The sequence below is a fragment of the Rhynchophorus ferrugineus genome, unplaced genomic scaffold (assembly GCF_030347505.1).
Source record: "Rhynchophorus ferrugineus isolate W39M unplaced genomic scaffold, kcgeb_rfMv2 rfM4, whole genome shotgun sequence".
Taxonomy (NCBI): Eukaryota; Metazoa; Arthropoda; class Insecta; order Coleoptera; family Curculionidae; genus Rhynchophorus; species Rhynchophorus ferrugineus.
In genome coordinates, this window is record NW_027472583.1 from 36,704,125 (window position 1) to 36,731,841 (window position 27,717).

A 27,717-nucleotide genomic window follows, 5' to 3' on the forward strand; every position below is an offset into this window, starting at 1 on the left:
TTAAATATAACTATTTCTATATTAAATACAATATACCCTAAACTAATACTTAATTCTAATTAAATTAATCTATAAAACTAACATAGTACTAAGAAATCATATTCACAATCTTAATCAAACTACTATATTACTGCTCCCTAAGAGTTAAAGTCCAGACCTAAAATGGACAGACCGCAAATATCAGCCTAACGTCTGATTATCAAATATCCCGAAAATAATATCTGTCCCAAAAATACACCCGTCTCGAAAACGTATCCGTAATTTGAAAATATATCTTAACTTGAAATATATCTTCCCAAGCAATAATATCCTAACACATACCACATACCAAAGAAACGAAAACGCTTTCCTCCAATGAAGGTTTGACAATTTCAGCAAACCTTTTTCTGCCGTCTTGTTCCTTGATCTAATGGTTCGAATTCCCGGTTTTCGATAACGTAGAAAAACTGAATTCAAAAATATCCCTTCTAGAGCTTATGGATTCTTGGAAGTTTTCCGACTGATATGATGAAGGGGATCATATATAGCACGTTATTTTCCTATTCCGTCTTATAACTAGTCAAACAGCTGGCCTGAGAATGCACATAAATTTAAAACATGTTTATTCGACAGTATCGTTTGAAGAAGATGTTAAACCAGCATGTTACTCTTATTACTGGAACCTGTTTTCAATATGGAGAAGAATGGTTTGAATTCCTAAGTCGTGTATCTCGAAAAACAAGAAATGGATATTACTCGCTTTTGGATTATTTTAGAAGTTGCTTATCAACTGCTTGCCATAAAAAGCGAAATTGAGCAAAGATTTGCGCAACATGAGTTCATATATTGAAAAAATTAGTTAATAATTCATTTCAAAAACTAATATGCATTCATATTTACTAAAAAGAACTTATGTCCACCTAGTACCCGATATTGTAACAAATTCGAAAAACCTGAGAAACGGGGGCAAACCGCTCCATCTAACCTGGAACCTCCAGGAGATTTATGGAGTTTGATCGAATTTCAGTACATGAAAAACCCCAGATAATCGAAGACTACCACTCTTGATGGTACCATGTCCCTGTAAATCCGTTAATTTTAAAATTTTCTACTTATTTATCATGTAAATGTAAAGTAAAAGAATATTACAAACATTACTCAGCAATATAATAAATACTTAAACGAAGTTAAAAAATAACGTTCCCTTATTTTAGAGCACTGTCATCGACTATTTGGCAACGCCAATTATCCATAAAATTTCAAGGGAAGTTGAAGCCTCTGCCCTGTACTTGTGTGTACCATTAATAACTTGAAATACATTAATCCATTTCAACTAATGATTCGAATAGCAATAATTAATGACAGAAGAAATTTTAACTTCTATCGACCAAATGCATCAATTGCGGCGATCCAGTGACATATAACTTTTCTGAATCTGCATCGCGAGCTAACTCCCCCTCCCAAATGAGATATAAGCGATCAAGAACCAGTGGATGTAATCACTTGCATTCTCTCTATTATGTTCGTTACTCATTCTAATTTGGTCCACAATGTTAAAGAATCCGAATCTTAATTACAGTTACAAAACTAGAGGAGCTAGCTGGGGATTCTACTGGTAGAGAACAGAGCAACGGCGGAGATTCCATCTGGAATCCAGACCGCCCGAAAAATATATGGGCAAACCAAAGAACGGTCGAGTACTCTACCAATAAATCGATCATCGAGAAATTTAAAAAAGAAGGAACCTCCTTCTTAAAGAAGTTTATCATCTATTAATCGACGTGAAGGATACTGACACCAATGACACGCCACCAGATAACCTATATGAAAGTCAACAGCCTCAGATCATGTTAGTTTATGTGCCGTGTTAACCTTGTGCCTGTGTGTACCATTAACTAGAGACATAAGCGATCGAGAACCAGTGGATTTAATCACCTGCATCCTATCTATTATCTTCGTTACTCATTTTGATTCACAATTGCAAGGTAACGAACATATAGTTCTTCTCACAACCACACACACTTTTAAATAATCGAAACCTTAATTGCAGTTACAGAATTAGAGGACCTAGCTGGGGATTCTACTGGTAGAGAACAGAGCAACGGCGAAGATTCCATCTGGAATCCAGACCGCCTGAAAAATATATGGGCAAACAATAGAACGGTCGAGAACTTTACCAATAAATCGATCATCGAGAAATTAAAAAAAAAACCTAAAAAAAAGGAACCTTCTTCTTAAAGAAGTTTATCATCTATTAAACGACGTGAAGGATACTGACACCAATGACACGCCACCAGATAACTGAAATGAAAGTTAACAGCCTCAAATCATGTTAGTTTATGTGCCGTGTTAACCTTGTACCTGTGTGTACCATTAATTAGAGACATAAGCGATCGAGAACCAGTGGATTTAATCACCTGCATCCTATCTATTATCTTCGTTACTCATTTTGATTCACAATTGCAAGGTAACGAACATATAGTTCTTCTCACAACCACACACCCTTTTAAATAATCGAAACCTTAATAACAGTTACAGAATTAGAAGAGCTAGCTGGGGATTCTACTGGTAGAGAACAGAGCAACGGCGAAGATTCAATCTGGAATCCAGACCGCCTGAAAAATATATGGGCAAACAAAAGAACGGTCGAGAACTTTACCAATAAATCGATCATCGAGAAATTAAAAAAAAACCTAAAAAAAGGAACCTTCTTCTTAAAGAAGTTTATCATCTATTAAGCGACGCGAAGGATACTTACACCAATGGCACGCAACCAGATTAAGCATATGCGAGTCAACAGCCTCAGATCATGTTAGTTTATGTGCCGGGTTAACTTTCTGCCTGTGTATGGCATTAATAAGAGACATAAGCGATCAAGAACCAGTGGATTTAATCACTTGCATCCTTTCTATTATCTTCGTTACTCATTTTGGTTCACAATTGCAAGGTAGCGAACATATAGTTCTTCTCACAACCACCCACACTTTTAAATAATCGAAACCTTAATAACAGTTACAGAATTAGAAGAGCTAGCTGGGGATTCTACTGGTAAAGAACAGAGCAACGGCGGAGATTCCATCAGGAATCCAGACCGACTGAAAAATTTATGGGCAAACAAAGAACGGTCGAGAATTTTACCAATAAATCGATCATCGAGAAATTTGTAACGCAGGAACCTCCTTATTAAAGAAGTTTATCATTTATTAAACGACGCGAAGGATACTGACACGAATGGCACGCAACCAGATAAAGGATATCGAGTCAACAACCTCAGATCATGTTAGTTTATGTGCCGGGTTAACTTTCTGCCTGTGTATAGCATTAATAAGAGACATAAGCGATCAAGAACCAGTGGATTTAATCACTTGCATCCTTTCTATTATCTTCGTTACTCATTTTGGTTCACAATTGCAAGGTGGCGAACATATAGTTCTTCTCACAACCACCCACACTTTTAAATAATCGAAACCTTAATAACAGTTACAGAATTAGAAGAGCTAGCTGGGGATTCTACTGGTAAAGAACAGAGCAACGGCGGAGATTCCATCAGGAATCCAGACCGCCTGAAAAATTTATGGGCAAACAAAGAACGGTCGAGAACTTTACCAATAAATCGATCATCGAGAAATTTAAAAAAAACCTAAAAAAAAGGAACCTTCTTCTTAAAGAAGTTTATCATCTATTAAACGACGTGAAGGATACTGACACCAATGACACGCCACCAGATAACCGAAATGAACGTCAACAGCCTCAAATCATGTTAGTTTCTGTGCCGTGTTAACCTTGTGCCTGTGTGTACTATTAATTAGAGACATAAGCGATCGAGAACCAGTGGATTTAATCACTTGCATCCTATCTATTATCTTCGTTACTCATTTTGATTCACAATTGCAAGGTAACGAACATATAGTTCTTCTCACAACCACACACACTTTTAAATAATCGAAACCTTAATTGCAGTTACAGAATTAGAGGAGCTAGCTGGGGATTCTACTGGTAGAGAACAGAGCAACGGCGAAGATTCCATCTGGAATCCAGACCGCCTGAAAAATATATGGGCAAGCAAAAGAACGGTCGAGAACTTTACCAATAAATCGATCATCGAGAAATTAAAAAAAAAACCTAAAAAAAAAGGAACCTTCTTCTTAAAGAAGTTTATCATCTATTAAACGACGTGAAGGATACTGACACCAATGACACGCCACCAGATAACCGAAATGAACGTCAACAGCCTCAGATCATGTTAGTTTATGTGCCGTGTTAACCTTGTGCCTGTGTGTGCCATTAACTAGAGACATAAGCGATCGAGAACCAGTGGATTTAATCACCTGCATCCTATCTATTATCTTCGTTACTCATTTTGATTCACAATTGCAAGGTAACGAACATATAGTTCTTCTCACAACCACACACACTTTTAAATAATCGAAACCTTAATTCCACTTACAGAATTAGAGGACCTAGCTGGGGATTCTACTGGTAGAGAACAGAGCAACTGCGAAGATTCAATCTGGAATTCAGACCGCCTGAAAAATATATGGGCAAACAAAAGAACGGTCGAGAACTTTACCAATAAATCGATCATCGAGAAATTAAAAAAAACCTAAAAAAAGGAACCTTCTTCTTAAAGAAGTTTATCATCTATTAAGCGACGCGAAGGATACTTACACCAATTGCACGCAACCAGATTAAGCATATGCGAGTCAACAGCCTCAAATCATGTTAGTTTCTGTGCCGTGTTAACCTTGTGCCTGTGTGTACCATTAACTAGAGACATAAGCGATCGAGAACCAGTGGATTTAATCACCTGCATCCTATCTATTATCTTCGTTACTCATTTTGATTCACAATTGCAAGGTAACGAACATATAGTTCTTCTCACAACCACACACACTTTTAAATAATCGAAACCTTAATTGCACTTACAGAATTAGAGGACCTAGCTGGGGATTCTACTGGTAGAGAACAGAGCAACTGCGAAGATTCAATCTGGAATCCAGACCGCCTGAAAAATATATGGGCAAACAAAAGAACGATCGAGAACTTTACCAATAAATCGATCATCGAGAAATTAAAAAAAAACCTAAAAAAAGGAACCTTCTTCTTAAAGAAGTTTATCATCTATTAAGCGACGCGAAGGATACTTACACCAATTGCACGCAACCAGATTAAGCATATGCGAGTCAACAGCCTCAAATCATGTTAGTTTCTGTGCCGTGTTAACCTTGTGCCTGTGTGTACCATTAACTAGAGACATAAGCGATCGAGAACCAGTGGATTTAATCACCTGCATCCTATCTATTATCTTCGTTACTCATTTTGATTCACAATTGCAAGGTAACGAACATATAGTTCTTCTCACAACCACACACACTTTTAAATAATCGAAACCTTAATTGCACTTACAGAATTAGAGGACCTAGCTGGGGATTCTACTGGTAGAGAACAGAGCAACTGCGAAGATTCAATCTGGAATCCAGACCGCCTGAAAAATATATGGGCAAACAAAAGAACGGTCGAGAACTTTACCAATAAATCGATCATCGAGAAATTAAAAAAAAACCTAAAAAAAGGAACCTTCTTCTTAAAGAAGTTTATCATCTATTAAGCGACGCGAAGGATACTTACACCAATGGCACGCAACCAGATTAAGCATATGCGAGTCAACAGCCTCAGATCATGTTAGTTTATGTGCCGGGTTAACTTTCTGCCTGTGTATAGCATTAATAAGAGACATAAGCGATCAAGAACCAGTGGATTTAATCACCTGCATCCTATCTATTATCTTCGTTACTCATTTTGATTCACAATTGCAAGGTAACGAACATATAGTTCTTCTCACAACCACACACACTTTTAAATAATCGAAACCTTAATTGCAGTTACAGAATTAGAGGACCTAGCTGGGGATTCTACTGGTAGAGAACAGAGCAACGGCGAAGATTCAATCTGGAATCCAGACCGCCTGAAAAATATATGGGCAAACAAAAGAACGGTCGAGAACTTTACCAATAAATCGATCATCGAGAAATTAAAAAAAAAACCTAAAAAAAAGGAACCTTCTTCTTAAAGAAGTTTATCATCTATTAAACGACGTGAAGGATACTGACACCAATGACACGCCACCAGATAACCGAAACGAACGTCAACAGCCTCAGATCATGTTAGTTTATGTGCCGTGTTAACCTTGTGCCTGTGTGTACCATTAACTAGAGACATAAGCGATCGAGAACCAGTGGATTTAATCACCTGCATCCTATCTATTATCTTCGTTACTCATTTTGATTCACAATTGCAAGGTAACGAACATATAGTTCTTCTCACAACCACACACCCTTTTAAATAATCGAAACCTTAATTGCAGTTACAGAATTAGAGGACCTAGCTAGGGATTCTACTGGTAGAGAACAGAGCAACGGCGAAGATTCAATCTGGAATCCAGACCGCCTGAAAAATATATGGGCAAACAAAAGAACGGTCGAGAACTTTACCAATAAATCGATCATCGAGAAATTAAAAAAAAACCTAAAAAAAGGAACCTTCTTCTTAAAGAAGTTTATCATCTATTAAGCGACGCGAAGGATACTTACACCAATGGCACGCAACCAGATTAAGCATATGCGAGTCAACAGCCTCAGATCATGTTAGTTTATGTGCCGGGTTAACTTTCTGCCTGTGTATAGCATTAATAAGAGACATAAGCGATCAAGAACCAGTGGATTTAATCACCTGCATCCTATCTATTATCTTCGTTACTCATTTTGATTCACAATTGCAAGGTAACGAACATATAGTTCTTCTCACAACCACACACCCTTTTAAATAATCGAAACCTTAATTGCAGTTACAGAATTAGAGGACCTAGCTAGGGATTCTACTGGTAGAGAACAGAGCAACTGCGAAGATTCAATCTGGAATCCAGACCGCCTGAAAAATATATGGGCAAACAAAAGAACGGTCGAGAACTTTACCAATAAATCGATCATCGAGAAATTAAAAAAAAAACCTAAAAAAAGGAACCTTCTTCCTAAAGAAGTTTATCATCTATTAAGCGACGCGAAGGATACTTACACCAATGGCACGCAACCAGATTAAGCATATGCGAGTCAACAGCCTCAGATCATGTTAGTTTATGTGCCGGGTTAACTTTCTGCCTGTGTATAGCATTAATAAGAGACATAAGCGATCAAGAACCAGTGGATTTAATCACCTGCATCCTATCTATTATCTTCGTTACTCATTTTGATTCACAATTGCAAGGTAACGAACATATAGTTCTTCTCACAACCACACACACTTTTAAATAATCGAAACCTTAATTGCAGTTACAGAATTAGAGGACCTAGCTGGGGATTCTACTGGTAGAGAACAGAGCAACGGCGAAGATTCAATCTGGAATCCAGACCGCCTGAAAAATATATGGGCAAACAAAAGAACGGTCGAGAACTTTACCAATAAATCGATCATCGAGAAATTAAAAAAAAAACCTAAAAAAAAGGAACCTTCTTCTTAAAGAAGTTTATCATCTATTAAACGACGTGAAGGATACTGACACCAATGACACGCCACCAGATAACCGAAACGAACGTCAACAGCCTCAGATCATGTTAGTTTATGTGCCGTGTTAACCTTGTGCCTGTGTGTACCATTAACTAGAGACATAAGCGATCGAGAACCAGTGGATTTAATCACCTGCATCCTATCTATTATCTTCGTTACTCATTTTGATTCACAATTGCAAGGTAACGAACATATAGTTCTTCTCACAACCACACACCCTTTTAAATAATCGAAACCTTAATTGCAGTTACAGAATTAGAGGACCTAGCTGGGGATTCTACTGGTAGAGAACAGAGCAACGGCGAAGATTCAATCTGGAATCCAGACCGCCTGAAAAATATATGGGCAAACAAAAGAACGGTCGAGAACTTTACCAATAAATCGATCATCGAGAAATTAAAAAAAACCTAAAAAAAGGAACCTTCTTCTTAAAGAAGTTTATCATCTATTAAGCGACGCGAAGGATACTTACACCAATGGCACGCAACCAGATTAAGCATATGCGAGTCAACAGCCTCAGATCATGTTAGTTTATGTGCCGGGTTAACTTTCTGCCTGTGTATAGCATTAATAAGAGACATAAGCGATCAAGAACCAGTGGATTTAATCACTTGCATCCTTTCTATTATCTTCGTTACTCATTTTGGTTCACAATTGCAAGGTAGCGAACATATAGTTCTTCTCACAACCACACACACTTTTAAATAATCGAAACCTTAATAACAGTTACAGAATTAGAAGAGCTAGCTGGGGATTCTACTGGTAAAGAACAGAGCAACGGCGGAGATTCCATCAGGAATCCAGACCGCCTGAAAAATTTATGGGCAAACAAAGAACGGTCGAGAATTTTACCAATAAATCGATCATCGAGAAATTTGTAACGCAGGAACCTCCTTATTAAAGAAGTTTATCATTTATTAAACGGCGCGAAGGATACTGACACGAATGGCACGCAACCAGATAAAGGATATCGAGTCAACAACCTCAGATCATGTTAGTTTTTGTGCCGTCTTAACCTTGTGCCTGTGTGTACCATTAATTAGAGACATAAGCGATCAAATACCAGTGGATGTAATCACTTACATCCTTTCTATTATGTTCGTTACTCATTTTGGTTCACAAATACAAGGTAGCGAACATATAGTTCTCTCAACAACCCACACTGTTAAAGATTCCAAACCTTAATTAAGGTTACAGAATTAGTGGAATTGGATGGAAATTCTAGTGGTAGGGAACAGAGCACCGGCGGAGTTTCCATCTGCAGTCCAGACCGCTTGAAGTAAATATGGGCAAACGAAAGAACGGCCGAGGAATTTAGCAATAAATCGACCATCGAGAAATTTGAAAAATAAAGAACGTCCTTCTTAAAGCTCGCCCCGCATTCGTCGCTAGGCATTAAGAACGCAACATTCATCAATTTCTATCTCAATAGTCGTCGCAGATAGGTATGTAAATATTACCTCAATCTGTTGCAAGTTCTTTCTTAATTTAGCTTGATGGAGATGCAGCCAAAATGATGGTCTTCGATATCAACACACATCATCTCATTTCAGTTTACAAGCAAATCAAACCAATCTTCCAAGTGAACTCTGACCTAGATCTCGGAGTTGTGATCCCATATGAACCAGTGTACTACTTAAATCAATCTTTTCCATCGGCGATGATCCATAAGAATATTCTGACGGATGGTGAGTCCAGAACAGTCAAATAAAGGAAATAAAAGTTATCAGAGAGACCAACAATATTCACAAAGTACTTCTCAGACTACGCAAAATCCCAAAATTCATACGTTCAATCCATGCCAGCAGCGTTGCTGCCCAGCTAACCCCTCGGCACTCCCCCTAAAGCGGTGAAACAATGGGTTGCTGCATAAAGTCCACACACTTCCAACCCAATAGACATCTCTAACAGCTCCCCCCCCGCAACCTACTAATTTAACTTCTTCCTCTGTCAGCAAACAAATCGATCAGCTTATCATTCAAATCTGAAGAACAGTTATGCAATAGAGTAACAACAACTATGTACGAGGGTTTTTCATTACGATGAAAACAAACGCTATAGATGGCGCGTATGTATGTTTTGAAGGTCGTAGCTTGAGTATGTAATACCTGAAATAATCGGTCACATAAAATCTTCGCACCCCCCACCCAGTAGTTCCTGCAGAACCTACTAATTTATTTCTTCCTGTATCACCATGTCGACCGACTGATTGTTCAATTCGAAATAATAATTAAATAATAAAGTAACAACAACTATCGTCTTTCCAGGTGGATTTTAAAGGAATGAACGCAACGATCTGTTAGAAATACATAAAATATTTCTAACGGTGGCTGACTCCGGAAAAATTTAATTTTCCGTTTGCTGAATTTAAAAAAAAACATCCATTAGGCATTTTAGAACAGAAATTCAGCAAATATGTCATTAATTAAATAAAATTAATTAATTAATTAAATTTCTATGATCAATATAATACAAGCCATAGAATTTGATCTATTTACTAGTCTATTCAAAACCTATCTAAACATGTGTATAATATAAGTATGATTTCAATTTTTAAAACTTAAAGACTAAAGATTTTTTAACCAGTAAACTGTCTACGTAGATGTCACCGAGACGGCAAAGAAATGTTTTATGTAATGTAAGAACAATTTTTCTCCAAAACAAATGCAGTTCTTTGTTCATTCTTCGTTTTCGTTTATTTTCGCGTTTTGATTTTATTGGCGTTTAACATTTACGTATAAGTGCTCTTAAATGAACTAACACTTTTAAGCTGATGTTTTTTTGTACTATCAAACGAAACGATTTGTACATTCAACGAATGAAAAGAAGCGAATAATGCGAAAGAATTGCATGCAGATCATCCCAATTATAAAGTATTGTCTTTTATTTCGGTTTCTTTATTCTTCATTTCCCTCTATTTTGTTGACACCATTGACTGCAGGTTGACTGAGCATGTTCCAATTCTATAATTTTAATAAAGTCTGGTTGAATTTAAATTTTTGAATTATGTAATAGAGCAAAGCAGGGTCTAGTGGGCCACCTATAGTATCACGCACAAACTGTGTGATATATACGAGCGTGAGGCATTAAATGAATCGCGGGTTAAAAATCAAGCCACCGTGTTACAGATGAAAATAAAAGTTTTGTTCTAAACTAACTTGACAGATTTCACAACCACGTGTTGTTGGTTGCAAGAGTCTTGACTGGGGGTAATTTTAGTTCAATTTTATTTTTATAAAAGTTTGTTAAGGTTTGTTAATATAATTACTTATTGTTTAATAACAAATTATAAAAATTAACACAAAAAATTGCGAAAATAAGTGTATAAGGTGTAAATTATTAGTAAAATGTTATAATTTTATAACACTAATTTTGTAGATTACTATGGAACACAGAGATATTTATGTTAAATAATATGAAAGCAGAATTTGTTTGAATGTTATAGTAAAGGTAGTAATTAAAAATGCTCATATTTGTATACTTTATAACTATATAACTTTCTGATTTCGCAGATATTTCAAAAGATTAACCAAAAGTAAATGTTATCAGTGCCGGCTCCTGATAAAAGAAGTGTTGTAGTGCTGTAGTTAGTTAAAAAAGATACCTACATGGGGCAGCACATGATGGCAAAATGTTAGCCAAGATCGGATCATTTAATGTACGACGAATAGAGGCCGCTGCACTACCGTGTTACTGGAGAATTGCTCTTCTATTTCATCCATACACTAAATGAGATAGTTTCCAATTTTGTACACAACAATAGTGCACGTTAAAGTTCTAACGGTTGGAGCGCCGTGGGTGACCCTTCCGTTCACAATTTTGTTCAACACTTCTACTTCTTTAATAATTCATCGTTGGGATGGTTTATTAAAAAAACTAGGAATATAATCTAGATTGCCAAATAATATTGCCAAATAATACTTGCTTATTCATGGAAGCAGTTTTAGGCATAATTAAATTTAACTGGTGCGCATAACAGTGTACATAGTGAGCATCATAGTTTTGTTTGATGAGTTTATTGAATGAATTTTGAAATAAAGGATCTATAACTCCTAAACCCAAAAACGCTCAATTGGCTCACCATCACCACCAAGACTAATTATTTTCCTCAATTATTTGTTCATGACAAACTTCAAGCATACACTGTAAGAGATCGTTCTGTTTTTCTATGGAGGTGCCTGCTCACTCACTAGAGTTGTATCTAGTTCAGTCAAAAAATTTATTTAAGTTCACGAATATCCCCAGATTCTGAGAAGTATCGCTCTCATCGTGTTCCCGAAGAGCAAGTTCAAGCGCTCCACAAAATTTAATGCAATTTTTAATTTTTGATAAAATATTCCTATTCTTTGATACATTTTCATCATGTCTCTGTATATTATATATACAATACGCAGGAGCCATAATATTAGTTGACCCTATTAATGCAAATTTCACGCACATTTGAAGATGGATTTTAGAGTTTTCATGACTTTTTATTTTCAAACTTAAGTGCTCTAGATCGGTGACTTTTATTTCCGTCCAAGCTTTATCGCTACCAAAAAGTAAATTAGGGAAAACAATTTAACACTTCTTTTTTGTGACATCCACAAAACCATCCTTTTTTTAAATAAATGACTAAATGAATAAATTTACGGATGTAACTTTTCCCTCTACTTGCAACAGATTTCTCAATAATAATATCTGTTAATGGTTTACCTTTTCCTTTAAAATCCAATTTTTCTTCATAACAATACTTAAATAATTTTTTCGCATTAATTACTTTCAAGACCACTTCCATACTTATGGTTATTAATATTGTTATCAACTGGCCGCAAGTAGCGTAAAATTCCGATACATATAACCGATATCACATACGGCCCATAAGACGGCAGGAAAAGGCCTCTACATAAAATTTCAGCTGGCTAGAACTGCACATGCGCATCTGTTCTAATCTTTCATCTTTGAATATATCTATAATATCAGAAAGATATAAGTATAATAACAAATAAACAGAAATCGTATACAAAACATTTACTATAATCTTCAAATAAGTTCTGTTTCCATATTATTTAACATAAAAATATACCTTTTGTTCTATAGAAATCTACAAAATATCGTATACACTTATTTTCGCATTATCAGCCGCTGATTTTCCCCATGAAATAATTATATTACCTCAACAAAATTTAAAAAGAATAAAACCGATCATAGAAAGAAAAAACCTAATACCAACATATCAGTTTGGGTTTATTAACAAACACTCAACAATTGACCAGATCCACAGAATAACAGATGTTATTGAAAAAGCCTACGAAAGTCAAAAAGTATGCTCAGCTATATTCTTAGATGTAGCACAAGCCTTCGATAAGGTTTGGAATGAAGGCCTTGTTCATAAACTACAGAAAATGCTACCAAAACAACACACCGAACTATTAAAATCATACATTACAACCAGAATGTTTGGAATAAAGCAAGAAGAAGCTTACTCTACAATAAAAGAAGCTAAAGCAGGTGTACCGCAAGGAAGTGTACTAGGAAAAATGCTTTATCTAGTTTACACTTGTGATATACCACAAAAGGAAAATATCACGATGGCTACATTTTAGTCTTTAGTAAAACAGTTTTTAATCAGTATCCGTCTGAAATCTGCGCAATAGAAGAAAGTAAGTTGACTTTCTACTGTTAAGGAAGTAAAACAAACAATTGTTAAAGATATCAGTGCGAAAAAAGCTCCTGGTTTTGACTTAATTACTGAGACAATCTTAAAAGAGCTGTCAGAAAAGTGCATCAAATTAATAACATTCATATTTAATGCCATGTTATGACTTAATTACTTTCCTAGCACTTGGAAAGTGGCTCAAATCATTATGATTATAAAACCTGTAAAAATCTCAGAAGACGTCTCCTTTTATCGTCCTATAAGCCTCTTACCTGTGATCTCTAAACTTTTTGACAAACTATACATTAAGAGGCTCAAAGTAATCAATAATCAGACCATCAATTTGGCAACACACACGGAACAACAGAACAAATACATAGATTAATCAACCAAATTAACATTTAAATTCTTAAACAATAAAAAATATTTCTACGCTGCTTCTCTCGATATATCACAGATCTTCGACAATGTGTGGCACACTGGACTACATGTAAAATTGAAAAAGCTCACAGACAGGCATTTTATTGTCACACAGGGTGGCGAATACATTGACCTACACCCTATAAATTCGGGTGTTCCGCAGGCCAGTGTTCTTGGCCCATTCTTATATTTATTGTATACAGCTAACCTACTGACCTCAAGAAACACTACTGTTGCAACATATGCTGAAGATACAGAGATTTTATCATCACACGAGAATCTAAAATCAGCCACAAGAAACCTCCAACTTCATCTTAACAAAGTCGAATCGTGGTTGAAAACGTGGCGTATCAAAGCAAGTGGGACAAAATTTACTCATGTGACATTTACCTTTTATAGAAAAACATGGCCCTCGGTAAAACTAAATAATCATGAACCAGCGAATAGACAACTTTAAATAAGTGAGAATGTATTTTGATCGACGTTTGACATCGAAAAAACATATAGTGACAAAACGCAGACAGCTTGAGCTTAAACTAAACCAAATGTATTGGCTGATCAGTCAATACTTAAGCCCATTTGGACCTATGTTATTATACTGTGGGGTACAACTAGCAAATCTAACATAGCTATCCTCCAGAGGTTCCAGAATAAAGTGTTGCGAGTCATCGTCGATGCACTATACTAGGTCCCCAACAAACTTATTCAGTGCGATATCCCCTTAGAGCCAATAACGAGTGTGAATCGAAGTGTTAATGCGAAGTACTCTGAAAGACTATTAGTGCGTCCCAATGCACTCGCCAAATGTTAAATGTGCGCGATGACAGTGAAGTGGGTGGGCTCAAACGCAAGCTACCATACGATAGACACATAGAGTGAGATTTAATAATCTCTAGGATAAGTTAGAATATTATTTGGAATAAGTTAGGATAGACTTTAAAATAAGCTAGAATAGTATCTAGAATAAGATTTAGATTAAAATTTATACAGCAGATCACTTACTGAAGCGATCTTCTACATGTCAGAATATAGTGTCAGTGTATTATAAAACGGAAAACATATAATAATACTTATTGCCCACGGCCAGATTGTTGAAGTTCTGAGAGATTAATAAAAAAATAATATGCGGTCAAATAAATAAACAACTGACTTAACACTAACTGATTCTGATTAAATTCTGATTAAGTGACCCCACTTTGCCCTACTTAAATAATCAAATAATTAATGAAATTAATTTATATTTAAATTGCAATATCTGCTTTTTTCAATAAAATCCCATAAAAAATTATTTTATAAATTTAGATTTTTTATTAAAAAATTAATAACTACTTTATCATTATTTATTTTAACGGATCATATCTTTAAAGAAAAATATCTTGGGTATGTATCAGTATAAATTTATTGGTTTTAGGATACTTAACCAGGATAGTTATGACCTTTTTAGGATCTATTAGAGCTCATGAATTCAGGAATGAATTATATCAACAAATATTTCTAAAACATCATTTAAAGCGCTCTTCATATGTTCTATTTTAACCACAAAACACAGAGAAATTAGAGGTATAACGTTCATTTTCCACCAGAGGGCGCGACTGACATTTAAAATGGAATCATTTAAATTCATCATCATTTAAAATGGAATATTTTGCATTATCTTAAACATAACTGGGCCAAATACAGAGTACAGTGCAATATATATGTTGAAGACCGTTATATTATGTTTTAATGTATTGTTATTACAATATGTTGTCATTAAACATAGAAAATTACAAGAAATTTCCTTTGATATAATTGTAAAGTAAATTTTATATAAAATGTAATAATATTTAAATAAAATGTATTTGTAAAGCTTATATTTCATTTTTATTTATAAAATTATTTAAAGTTCCCGCTACTCATATTGTCAGTCGAGCGCCCTGGTGGCAAATGAACGATACACTTGTTCATAGGTAATATATGGGACATACACTTCTAATTCCTCTGTGTTTTATGTTCGACTTGAAGGCGCATTAGATAATTTACATTCTTTACTAAGAGGAGATGTATTGAGAAATTGCTACTTAACTCTATACCAGTTCCAGATGTTCTTATACGAACGAACAAAATTTAACATTGTACCGTAGTATATATTTTAGGTTATTAGAGAAAACTTTTGAAAAAATAAATTAATTGTAATTTCTGTTTGCATTTAGTTATCAGTAACTTAATGGAACGACAAGTTAAAAATGATTTTATAGAGGAATGGTAATATCCCAACACCAGATTAACAGGTCAATCGAAGAGTCCCCGGCCTACCATAGTAATACACATTTTTTTGGCAAAATTAGTTTTTTTTTATTCAACATTCCCTTCAAGGGTGATACATATTATAGCGACCCTCCAACTTTTCTATACCATTTTTGTAGTACGATTTGTCCTTTGTGTCAAAATATGCCTCAGTTTCGGCGATCACTTCTTCATTCGACGAACATTTCTTCACAGCGAGCATTCTTTTGAGATCTGAGAATCTGAAGACCAGATTTGGATAATACGGTTTATGAGGAGGCAATTCATGAATTTTTGTCATCGTTTTCACAGACTTGTGACAAAGTGTATTGTCTTGGTGAAGCAGCACTTACTATTACTTCAAATATTTCGTTCGTTCGTTCGGCAAGGGCCGTTTTTCGTCGATTTCGTCCTCCAAACGGTCCAATAACGCTATGTAATAGTTGCTGTTGTTCCTTTTCCAAGGTAGTGAATGAAAATTATTCCATGCGCATCCCAAAATACAGACGCCATAACCTTGCCAGCCGACTATTGTATTTTCCCACACTTTGGAACGGGTTCATCTTGTACAGTCCACTCGGATGACTGTCGATTGGACTTCGGAGTGAAATAGTGGAGCCATGTTTCATCCATTGTCACATATCGACGCAAAAAACACGCTTGATCATCTTCAAACACTGCTCCGAATCATCAACTCGTCGTTGTTTTTGATCAAAAGTGAGCTCGCGCGGCAGCCACTTTACACAGAACTTTCTCATATCCAAATATTCATAAATGATATGATGTACACGTTCAGTTAATATCTTTAGAGTGTCTGCTATTTCGTTCAGTTTCGATTTACGATCATTCAAAATCATATTATGGATTTTTTTATGTTTTCGTCCGTAATAACCTCTTTTGGGCGTCCACTGCGTTCATCGTCTTCGGTGTTCATTCTTGGTGTCAAACTTTTCCACGTCTAAACTTAGCATACCAATCCTTGATGGCTGATTTTCTTGGAGTAGTGTCTGAAATCTCGCCATCAAGCATCAAGCAAGTTTTTGCTTCCACTGTATTTTTTCCCTTCAAAAAGCAATATTTTATCAACACGAATTCTTTTTTATCCATTTTTTCACAATAACAAACAAACACAAACTAATGATCCGACAGCTATCAAATTTATACACGAATCTTTTGAGGGTTAGGGCTAACTAAATAATATATGGATTTCATTCTAGCAGCGCCATCTATGTGTCAGCCCGGGGACTTTTAAAATAACCTGTTACAATAAAAATTTTCATTATACTGTTAGCAGGCCTTTCAACTATTTATTTTATTTTATACTGCGAGATTGCCAGGTCTACAAAACATTTGTCAGATGTAAAGAAAGTAAATTTAAAACCTTTTAATTGCACATAAAATTTATAAGTACATAGCAGGAAAATAGGTTTTTGAAAGTGTGCTTTCAATATAAGAAAATAAAAATATAGAGCTGTAATAGATAGGAGAAAACACGGAAGAAAATAAATTAAATTGTATTTGCCATGCACCAAAGATTTTTCTAGTATATGGCTTTTTTCAGAAATTAAATTATTTTTTATTTGGATTTAATTGGCCATTAAAAACAAAATATCTTTATAGCAAAATGTTTATCTTACAGGTGCTTATAATAGAGATTTACACTGAGAAATCAAATTACCTGAATGGGCGCTTATAGCCCCATCTAGATAATGGACCTAGCGCAACTTTTCTTCAGGGGCCCGTATTGAGTTTTCTCTCCATTTCTCTATGCTGGAACATGCTCTCGAACTGGAGACCGGCTGGCTTTCTGAAGCCAGGGGATATGAACATTCTCAATCTGCAAATTAATATTATAATGATAAAGTAATTTATATTTTATAAAACTTTCGTTTCATTATTCTATTTGCATTAAAATGTTGTAATATATAAAAGATAAAATAAACTAAAAGTCAAAGTTAAATGTGGCAACATTGCAACGTTTTGGCGTCTTAAATTGAGATGACTTCAGTGCTACCTTGGATAGACTATATGCCAAATTCATTATATTTTAGGCATGGTTGCCCCTGCGAATGTAAAAGTACAGATATATATGACTCGATGTGCTATGTGTGAGAATAAAAAAATTACAGTTTTCGTGTGTAATCGATCAGGAATTTATACTAGTGTGTTAAAGGGTGAGAAATTCTTATTGTTCAGTTAGTATAAAATTGATATAAAATGGAAAATAACGTGATATAGAATACATTAAAACACATGTTTAACAAAATAAAATGACAAATGGGTAAGATATTTCTATTAAATAAAATTCCAATGCATACGATATTGGATGAAATGGATGATAATTTAAGCAGTGGCAATTTGTAAAGATGACTTATTGACTCGTAAAGCTTTTTACAATATTCAGCCAACAAACCGATTGAATTCCACAGATACAAAGCAAGCGTAACAGTGATGCTACAAATGTTGAATCATGTGTAAATGGGGTCATACAGGATGTGTGTATATAATGTATTAATAAAAGCCACAAACTCAGTTTCTGGATACCTATCCTACTTTAAAGGAAGAAGATTTTTTTAATGACAATGAATGAAGAACAATATGGAATATTACAAAAATATAGACGTCATTGTATATGCATTATACAGACACACACACACATAGACATATGATAATGAAGCAATGAAGGTATTTTTTAGTATCATGCAAGATATAATAGGTCAATTGAAAAGTCCCTGGCCTATCATAGTAAAACACATTTTTTGGCAAAATTTGTTTTTATTATTCAACATAATTCCTTTCAAGGGTGATACACTGATTATAGAGACCCTTTAACTTTTCGATACCATTTTTTGTACTATTTGTCCTTTGCTTCAAAATAGGTCTCAGTTTCGGCGACCACCTCTTCATTCAATGAAAATTTCTTCCCAGCCAGCATTTTTTGAAAACTGAGAACAGGAAATAGTCGCTGGGAGCCAGATCTGGAGAATACGGTAGATGAGAAAGCAATTCGAAGACCAATTCATGGATTTTTGCTATCGTTTTCACTGACTTGTGACACGGTGCATTGTCTTGGTGAAGCAGCAATTTCTTTTCCTTTGAAATTCGGCCATTTTTCGGCGATTTTGTTCTTCAAACGGTCCAATAATGCTATGTAATAGTCGCTGTAATGGTCCTTCTATTTTCAAGGTTGTTAGTGAAAATTATTACACGCGGATCCCATAATATAGACGCCATTACTTTGCCAGACGACTGTTGCGTTTTCCCACGTTTTGGAGCGGGTTCATCGTGTGCAGTCCACTCGGATGACTGTGGATTGGACTTCTGAGTGAAATGATGGAGTCTGAAATGATCCATTATCACATATCGACGCCAAAAATTCGGGTTTATTACACTTGATCATCTTCAAACACTGCTTTGAATCATCAACACGTCGTTGTTTTTGATCAAAAGTGAGCTCGCGCGGCACCCACTTTACACAGAGGTTTCTCATACTTAAATATTCGTGAATGATTCAGTTTCAATTTACGGTCATTCAAAATCATTTTGAGGATTTTTTAAATGTTATCGTCGGTAACAACTTATTTTCACTGCGTTCACCTTTAAAAAGCAATACTTTATCAACACGCGAAATTTCTTTTTATTCATTTTTTTCACAATAACAAAATGCGAACAAAATTCACAAACTAATAATCCGACAGCTGTCACATTTATACACGCATCTTTTGTGGGTCAGTGCTAACTAAAAAACATATGGATTTAATTCTAGTAGCGCCATCTATGTGTAAGACCGGAGACTTTTCAATTGACCTGTTATTATTGAGTAATTGTAATAAATGGATGCTTGAAATCTATGTTTAATTCTATTTATATTATATTCTTCAAATATACGTATAATTTTAAGAACTGGCAACGTTGCAAATTCATATGCTTAATGATTAGCCGATTATATATAGAGAAATATATTACATTTAGGTAATGATGGTATTTAGTGTTTATATTATTCTTTAAGCTGCCTCTCTTTATGATATTTTAGGATGATTGGTGAAAATAAAAGTTGAATAGAATAAGTTTATCGGTAGTGTTATGAAAATTAACTACTGATAAGTTGTTGTTTAAACCTAATAAAATACGTTTTTCCACAGTAAATAGCTTCAAACAATTTAAGGTACTAACATTTAAGTAACAGTTTTAACGGAGATATAACAAAGATATTGAAGAATTCAATCTTTGGAAACAGTATTCAACGTTAGTAAGCTAACCGTATTATACTATATTTATGATCAGCTACCTGTAAAACATATTTCTTACAGGACTGTTCTCCCATTGGACCATTCATCTTTCCAATCATCTTTCTTTTGATGTCTTTTGACAGAAGCTTCTGAGGACCATTCGAGTCGCAGCCATATTCACTAATAATTCGTGAGTTCATGCTCAAAAATAGACAAGAAAATTTTAGCTTTTTGTAGTTTAAGGGTAATTTTTAAACAATACTCAAAAAATATCGCAACCTTTTGGACCATTACAGAAAATATGACTTTTAATTTTAAAATATGATTATTATTGGAAGTTTTTCCCGCACTTCAAAAAATATTTATCGAAAAACGATTTTCACCCTTCTAGTGATTACTAGACAGAAGTATTATGACTAATAATGAATGTATTGAATGAATGTATTTTTGAAAACTCTAGCTTCAAATAGTTCCACGAAATCTAGAAACTCCTTCATCCTATTGAGTTCTTTGATATGCGTAAAATATTTTCTTTTTATACAAAATAAAATTTTATGAAAAATAAAATTAAATAAATTAAAATAAATTTTAATTTATAAAAATGTATTCATACACCTAATATTTTTAATACAGCCAACAAATAGTTAAAATACTATTGGTTTTTAGTGAAATATAATGGGATTAATTTGTTTTGCAAGTTTATATTATAGAGAATGATAAAATTACTTACCAAGAAATGTTGTTCGAACAGCAACAAGGATTGTAAATAAAACACGACCACGGTACCACAATTCATTGTATTGTATATAAAAATGCGTTTTTTAAAGAGAAGAATGTATGTTTTATACAAGTCTTTAAATCTAAAACTGAAATAATTGGCCTGAAAAATGTTGGGAATTTTGAAAATGTTAGTAAGAATTTGTTAGTAATGTTTTACTGGTTGCAGATCCTTGGAAAAATATTTCTGCTCTGTTTTCAACTATATATGTTAGAACTATATTTCATGTAAATTTAATCTCATTTCTTAAAATATATAAATCATTGTTATGAATGCATTCATGCAATTTCCGTTTTAGTAAAACTATTCCAATAAGGATTATATATTTCATATGTTAGTCGTACTAAAGCCAAAAGGAATAATTGAAAACCAAAGAAGTACATAAACATATAGTTTTGCTTTTTAAACAAGCAACAGTCATTTGCAAGAAATATTTGATTTTTACTGATTTGTTTACTATACGAATTACTGTATTTTTGTATAAAAAGATGTACTTAAACTAATTGATGATACGCAATATTGCTAGTTTGTTCAACAATTTTATTGTTGTTTTTTATTATGTTGAAATAATAAAAATAATTTGCTTAACCATATAATCTACTTTTTGTCTTTTCATTTATAAATAATTAATATAGGTGTTAGTCAATTTGAATAAATTGGCAATTATACAAAATATTAATATTAATATAATCAATTGCTTTTTAAACTTGACAGATTTTTGTTCTTAAAAACTCTTAAAAATTATTCAACTCCAATATATAACTAAATTATGAAACATATATTTTACATTAACAAACAAAAATGATGCTTTATTATAACGGGTCTATACGTCTACTTTAAATTGCCTACTGAAGTAAAACGACTTCAACTGTTCCAAAATAAATTCCTCAGAATGTTCATCTGGAACTGCCAGGTTTGCCGGAAGTAGGGTAGGTCTTTAACCTATTAGAGGTTTCGGGCATATTTGAATAATGAGGCCTCCTATGACCTTAACACAGAACTGTTTTATTGGAATATACAAAGAAAATATATAAGGTCTAACAGGTCAATTCGATCCGGCCTGACACATAGATGCTGATACTAGAATTAAATCCTTAACTTAATCTTAAAACTTAATTAAATTAAAATTTTTTTAGTTAGCTCTAACCCTCAAAAGATGCGTGTATAAATTTGACAGCTGTCGGATCATTAGTTTGTGAATTATAGCATTAAATGAAGCAACTTTTTTTATTTAAAAAAATGGATAAAAAGGAATTTCTGTTGATAAAATATTACTTTTTGAAGGGAAAAAATACAGTTGAAGCAAAAACTTGGCTTGATGCCGAGTTTTCGGACACTGCCCCAGGAAAATCAACCATCAAGGATTGGTATGATAAGTTTAGACGTGGTGAAATGAGTACCGAAAACGGTGAACGCAGTGGACGCCTAAAAGAGGCTGTTACCGACGGAAACATTTTAAAAAATCCACAATATGATTTTGAATTACCGTAAATTGAAATTGAATGAAATAGCAGACACTCTAAAGATATCAACTGAACGTCTACATCGTATCATTCACGAATATTTGTGTATGAAAAAGCTCTGTGCAAAGTGGGTACCGCGCAAGCTCACTTTTGACCAAAAATAACCACGAGATGATAATTCGGAGCAGTGTTTGAAGATGATCAAGCGTAATAAACCCGATTTTTTGCGTCGATATGTGACAATGGATGAAACATGGCAGAGTGTACTGCACACGATGAACCCGCTCCAAACTGTGGGAAAACGCAACATTTGGCTGGCAAGGTTATGGCGTCTGTATTTTGGGATGTTCATGGATTAATTTTCATTGACTACCTTGAAAAAGAAAAGACCATCAATAGCCACTATTACATAGCGTTGTTGGACCCTTTGAATTTTTTTAAAAAAATGGCCGCATTTGAAGAAAAAGTAAGTGCTGCTTCACCAAGCCAATGCACTGTATCACAAGTCAGTGAAAATGATGGCAAAAATCCATGAATTGGGCTTCGAATTGCTTACTAATCCACCGTATTCTCCAGATCTGACCCTCAGATTCTCAGATCTCAAAAGAATGCTCGCCGGGAAGAAATTTTCGTCGAAAGAAGAGGTGATCGACGAAACTGAGGCCTGTTTTGAAGCAAATGACAAATCGTACTACAGACATGGTATCGGAAGAAATTGGAGGGTCGCTATAATTAGTGTATCACCCTTGAAGACAATTATGTTGAATAAAAAAAACTAATTTTGCCAAAAACATGTGTTTTTCTATAGTAGGCCGGAGACTTTTCAATTGACCTGTTAGATGTTTATTTTTTTACAGTAACATTAAATGTCAACCATTTAAAAAATACTGTCCAACCATATGAAACAGAAATAACCTCAAATAAATGAAGTAACCACCAAGGATATAGAACCAGTAATACCAAATGTACTAACAAAAGAAAAAAAAACAAATATTAACCCGAAAAAAAGCATCCCAAAAAGCAAAAGCAAATTACAGGAGATATTCTTAAACACTTGCTAATATATATACTAATACATTTTTTACCAGTAATATCAAAACTTTTTGAAAAAATATTTCTGAAAGAACTTAAACCTATTATTGAAGAAAAATGCATAATTCCGCTGCATCAGTATTAATGGATATAGCTAAGATCTCCGATAGGGTCTGATATCGGGGAACTTGAACATAAACTTAAATAACTTCTGCTCGAGCAATAACTTGCTGTTAAAATCTTATAAAATGAAAGAATGTTTCGCATTGGATGCGAAGATCAATATTCAGAATTAAGATCAATAAAAGTGTATGCTGATGTACCACAAGGCATTGGTCTGTGTCCATTGCTGTATGTCCTATAATATAACACTAACAGAACTAACTGCAGTAGCCACGTTTGCGGATGACACATGTGTACTACCAGTTGGCAAAACGGAACTAGAAGCTAATGAAAAACTCCAAGGGGCAAAAGTCAAGTCAATGCATGCATGAAAAACTAGCGCATTAGACTTCATGAAAGCACACGAAAATTGTGAAAAATAGTGCACTTAAATTTTACCAATAAACACATTGTTCAAATGCCAATAATTATTAACAATTGTATTATTCCATATACATACACAATCTAGGCGAAGTACCTAGGTATGAACCTAGATGCGAAGTTAGATTGGAAAAACACATTAAGAAGGAAAGAGAAGAGCTGAATCGCAAATATAGAAAATTTTTAGGCTATTAGGTAGACACTGAGCTATCAATTCGAAATAAGTTGATAATATACAAACTGGTACCAGGCAGAAGTATGGACAAACGGCATACAACTTTGGGGATGTGCCTATGCAAGCAACATAAAAGTCATAAAAAGGTAATAGATATTCCAGAACAAGGTAATAAGGAGTATTGGCAATGCCCCTTGGTATGTAATCTACAAAAGTAACTGTTTTAATATTTGCAAATGAGTACTTAAAACGTAAATTATTGTTGATTCTAAAGATGCCTTTCTAGATCGGTAATCACTTCTTCTAACTCTATGCTTTTGAGCATATCATATTCTATGGACAGCTACAAAATCATTAATCTTTCTTGAAGCTAGTATCTCTGCAGTTGGTTACTATCAACTATTACTATCAAAAGATTGTCAATGCAGTTCCTGCATTTTGTGATATGATTGCTTTCTTTCAAAACACTAAAGATTAATAGAATTCATTATGAATAATTTTCAAGTATTGTATTCCAAATTCCATTTCCAAGTTTTCATGCGAAAAGAAATCCAAATATGCTTATATGAACTTTTTATTTGTATGAACACTTAGATTATCAATTATGTGAAGAAAGGTATCTACTTTGAATTTCTCTTTTTCATTCAGTTGGACAGAGGTTAATAATAAACTCTCAACCAGTAAACAAATTAGCTGGAACATCAAGTATAACTGTATCTTTCTGAAGGTAATTACTTGTATTGTTATTCATTTCGTCAGTGAATTTCATTGTTTCATTGTCCATTAATAAATAGTTCAAACTTCCGTTAGTATTTTAGAGATAATGGTTCGGTGAATGGCGATAAGGCGGATTAAAACAGTGATGGTAATATGATGTGACGGTTATTTATTGATGATATAAAATATAAAGAAAATACAATAGAAAAGAGAGCGAGCAGTGTTACCTGAAGAGCCACTTGAACAATCAATGGTGGTACGTCTGAACTCAACGAGTGTTAGTAACTGGATGATCCAATAAGCACCCTTCAATGATATCCGAGATCAACGTCTCGGAATGCCAGATTTTCATTATTGTTTACTGACCATCATTATTTGTTATAGTATAATATTTCTTTTTTAGTTAAAAGAAGGGTTCTGTGTTAAGTACAATAATGTAATGTCACTAGTTTCTAGGGACTTTTAATTATGTAGTTGTTTATACATAAGTGTAAGGTTTCATTTTTCATTTATAGACTCTTCTAAGTCATAGAATAAAGAAATTTAGAAGTGGAAGTTATATGGAAAAATCGGTTTCCACGTTTAAGCTTTTCGGAATCCCCGTTACGCGGCCAAATATAAATGAAAAATGCAACAGCTATATGTGTGTTTCTCACTCGTTCGGCTTCGGTATTAATAATTCTAACCTAAGCAGTTAACTACCATTTTAAGGTGATATAATGTGTGATGTTTATTTACGACAATTTTTTCGGTATGTGTTTTTATATATATTTAACAATTATTCTATGTATTTTAGTTTATTAGTATAATAAAAAGAAAACTTTAAGGGGATCTCTTATGATCTCCTATGTAGGTCCAGGAAAGTTTGTAATTATTTTAAAGATGAAGACTATTACCAAAATGTGGAAACTCCGTAAATAGTAATAATTTATTGCATTGAAATAATTAAGCAATATTTATTGAGATTCTTTACCTTTACTACAAGACAAGGAAAATATGTCCTCAATGGCAATATTACAATCACATAAGTTTTTGAGGCTGATAGATATATAGGAGATTCTTCTACCCTAACAAAATCGAGAAGTAAGTATAATAAGAATAATAAGAAGAATAAGAAACTTATATTTATTATTAGAGAATGGAAGTTCTAACTTGAATTTTATATGTTCATTTACAGATAACTCAGCCTGTCCCATCAGCTTTGTTTCAGGTTGGATTAAAAACTTTATCCTTATTGAAATGCAGTGGCAGAGGATATAAACTGCTATCGAAGATATTCTTGCCTTCTAAAAGAACATTAATGCAGATACTGAATAAGGTTCCTTTTTGCTGCTGGAGTAGTAACCTCTAACTTTGGTCTTTAGTTCAGAAACTTGACTGTCTAGACCGACAGTTGTCATATTTTATGAAATGTACCTCAATTTAGGTAGGTTATTAATTTAGTTGATTCTAAAAAATAAAACAACAGAACCATTAATAGTTATATTATCTTATCTTAGTGTTTGTTTTAGGTTTGTTTTAAATATTAGAGAGCACATAATATCAGTGGATTACGTGTTTTGGGTAGTGGAGATATGAAGATCTGTAATTACATCAATGTCTTTATAGTCAAGGTAATTGTTTAAAAAAAATTCAAATTTTTAAAATTCCCGCTAAACATTTTTAAATTTCCCGCCGTAACTAACTGCCATACGGCGCATGCGTAAGCGCCCTCACACGGGGATTCCGAGAGTAACTTAAAACCAATTTTAACATAGGAGATGCGCTCTAAGTTTCTTTATTCTATCTTCTAAGTTTAGTTTAGTTTAGTTTAATTTATTAAATCAATAAAGCTGTTTTTTTTTAAATAATTTCAGAATATCAATTAATAGCCTAAAATCTCAACGGGTTATGGGTCTTTACAGTTTCGTGTCCAAAAAAAATAGATATTTTTTGTTTGAGCTTATTAGTTTTGTGATTAAATAGTGAAATGGATTTAATTAAACACATTAAAGCGCTAAACAGTGAAGCGGAATGGCCGATGTTGAAGTGTAAAATTCGAGATTTGTTGGATTACCACGAAGGAGCTTTAGGTGCAATCGACGGCAAGTTGGTGAAACCGGGCGCGTTGCTGGCAGACGCTAATGACAAGATGGTGAATAATCATAAAGTACAGTGAGTAAATTTTAAGGTCAAAAGTACTTGTAACTATTACAAACAACCGGGCCATTGGATTAGACAATGTCAAAAGTGGATTGTTGATGGACGTTCGTCTAACGATATGAAACATGTGACAAATAGGTCAGATTATTTTGTCAGCTACGAAGCATTCACTCAACCACAATGCATTAGAAGTGCCGGAAAACAATTTTTAAATTCTTATGGAACATATTTTGTTGTCGAGGGCAAATCTGATCTGTTACTGGTTATATCATGATAGATGACGTCATCAAGATAAACGTCACGTGAAATCAAAACGCAAGAAAGATTTTTGTATTGATGTCAATCTACTACCACTTCAAGAAGTTAAACCGGAAGAGGAAACTGTTCATGATGAATCACAAGACTATTTGAATTGTAGACCATTTTTCATTGGCTCTGGTGTTTGTTAAAGCTCTGAGCTGGTCATTCCTACATAAAATCTTCGTAACAGTTCACGAATGAGTCTCCGAGCGCCTGTTCGGTACCGTCGCGACGTTACTGCGCTTTTTATTCTCTTAGTTTCCTTTCATGTTCACGCCCTGATCTCTAGCTTGGCCGCTTTCTTGCGCACCTGCGTGTGTCTCCTTTGGGCTGCTGTTCTGGGTATCCCTTTTTTCAAAATCAATCCCCGTTTGGGCCCAAAAGTTAATCTTTGTAATAGTTTCCTCATCGACTAGCCCGTCTTCGTTTCTTAACTCGTAGTTCCCGTCGGCTGTCCGATGCCTGTTTCGGGTCTC

At 34.2% G+C, this 27,717-nt stretch overlaps 2 long non-coding RNA genes across 3 annotated transcripts; one reads left to right on the plus strand and one right to left on the minus strand.

Moving 5' to 3' along the window:
- On the minus strand, positions 1 to 20,905 carry LOC143195024 (uncharacterized). Of its 2 annotated transcripts, XR_013005446.1 has the most exons (4): positions 20,822 to 20,905; positions 17,541 to 17,699; positions 3,620 to 10,502; positions 1 to 2,672 (listed from the first exon to the last, which is right to left on the minus strand). It is a non-coding gene; the product is annotated as an uncharacterized LOC143195024 (long non-coding RNA). The 2 variants fall into 2 exon arrangements; XR_013005445.1 differs by having other exon boundaries at positions 1 to 10,502.
- LOC143195025 (uncharacterized) lies at positions 17,951 to 26,627 on the plus strand. The gene is made up of 5 exons (XR_013005447.1): positions 17,951 to 18,143; positions 18,292 to 18,547; positions 25,596 to 25,882; positions 25,977 to 26,225; positions 26,311 to 26,627. It is a non-coding gene; the product is annotated as an uncharacterized LOC143195025 (long non-coding RNA).
- The last annotated feature ends 1,090 nt before the right edge of the window (positions 26,628 to 27,717 follow it).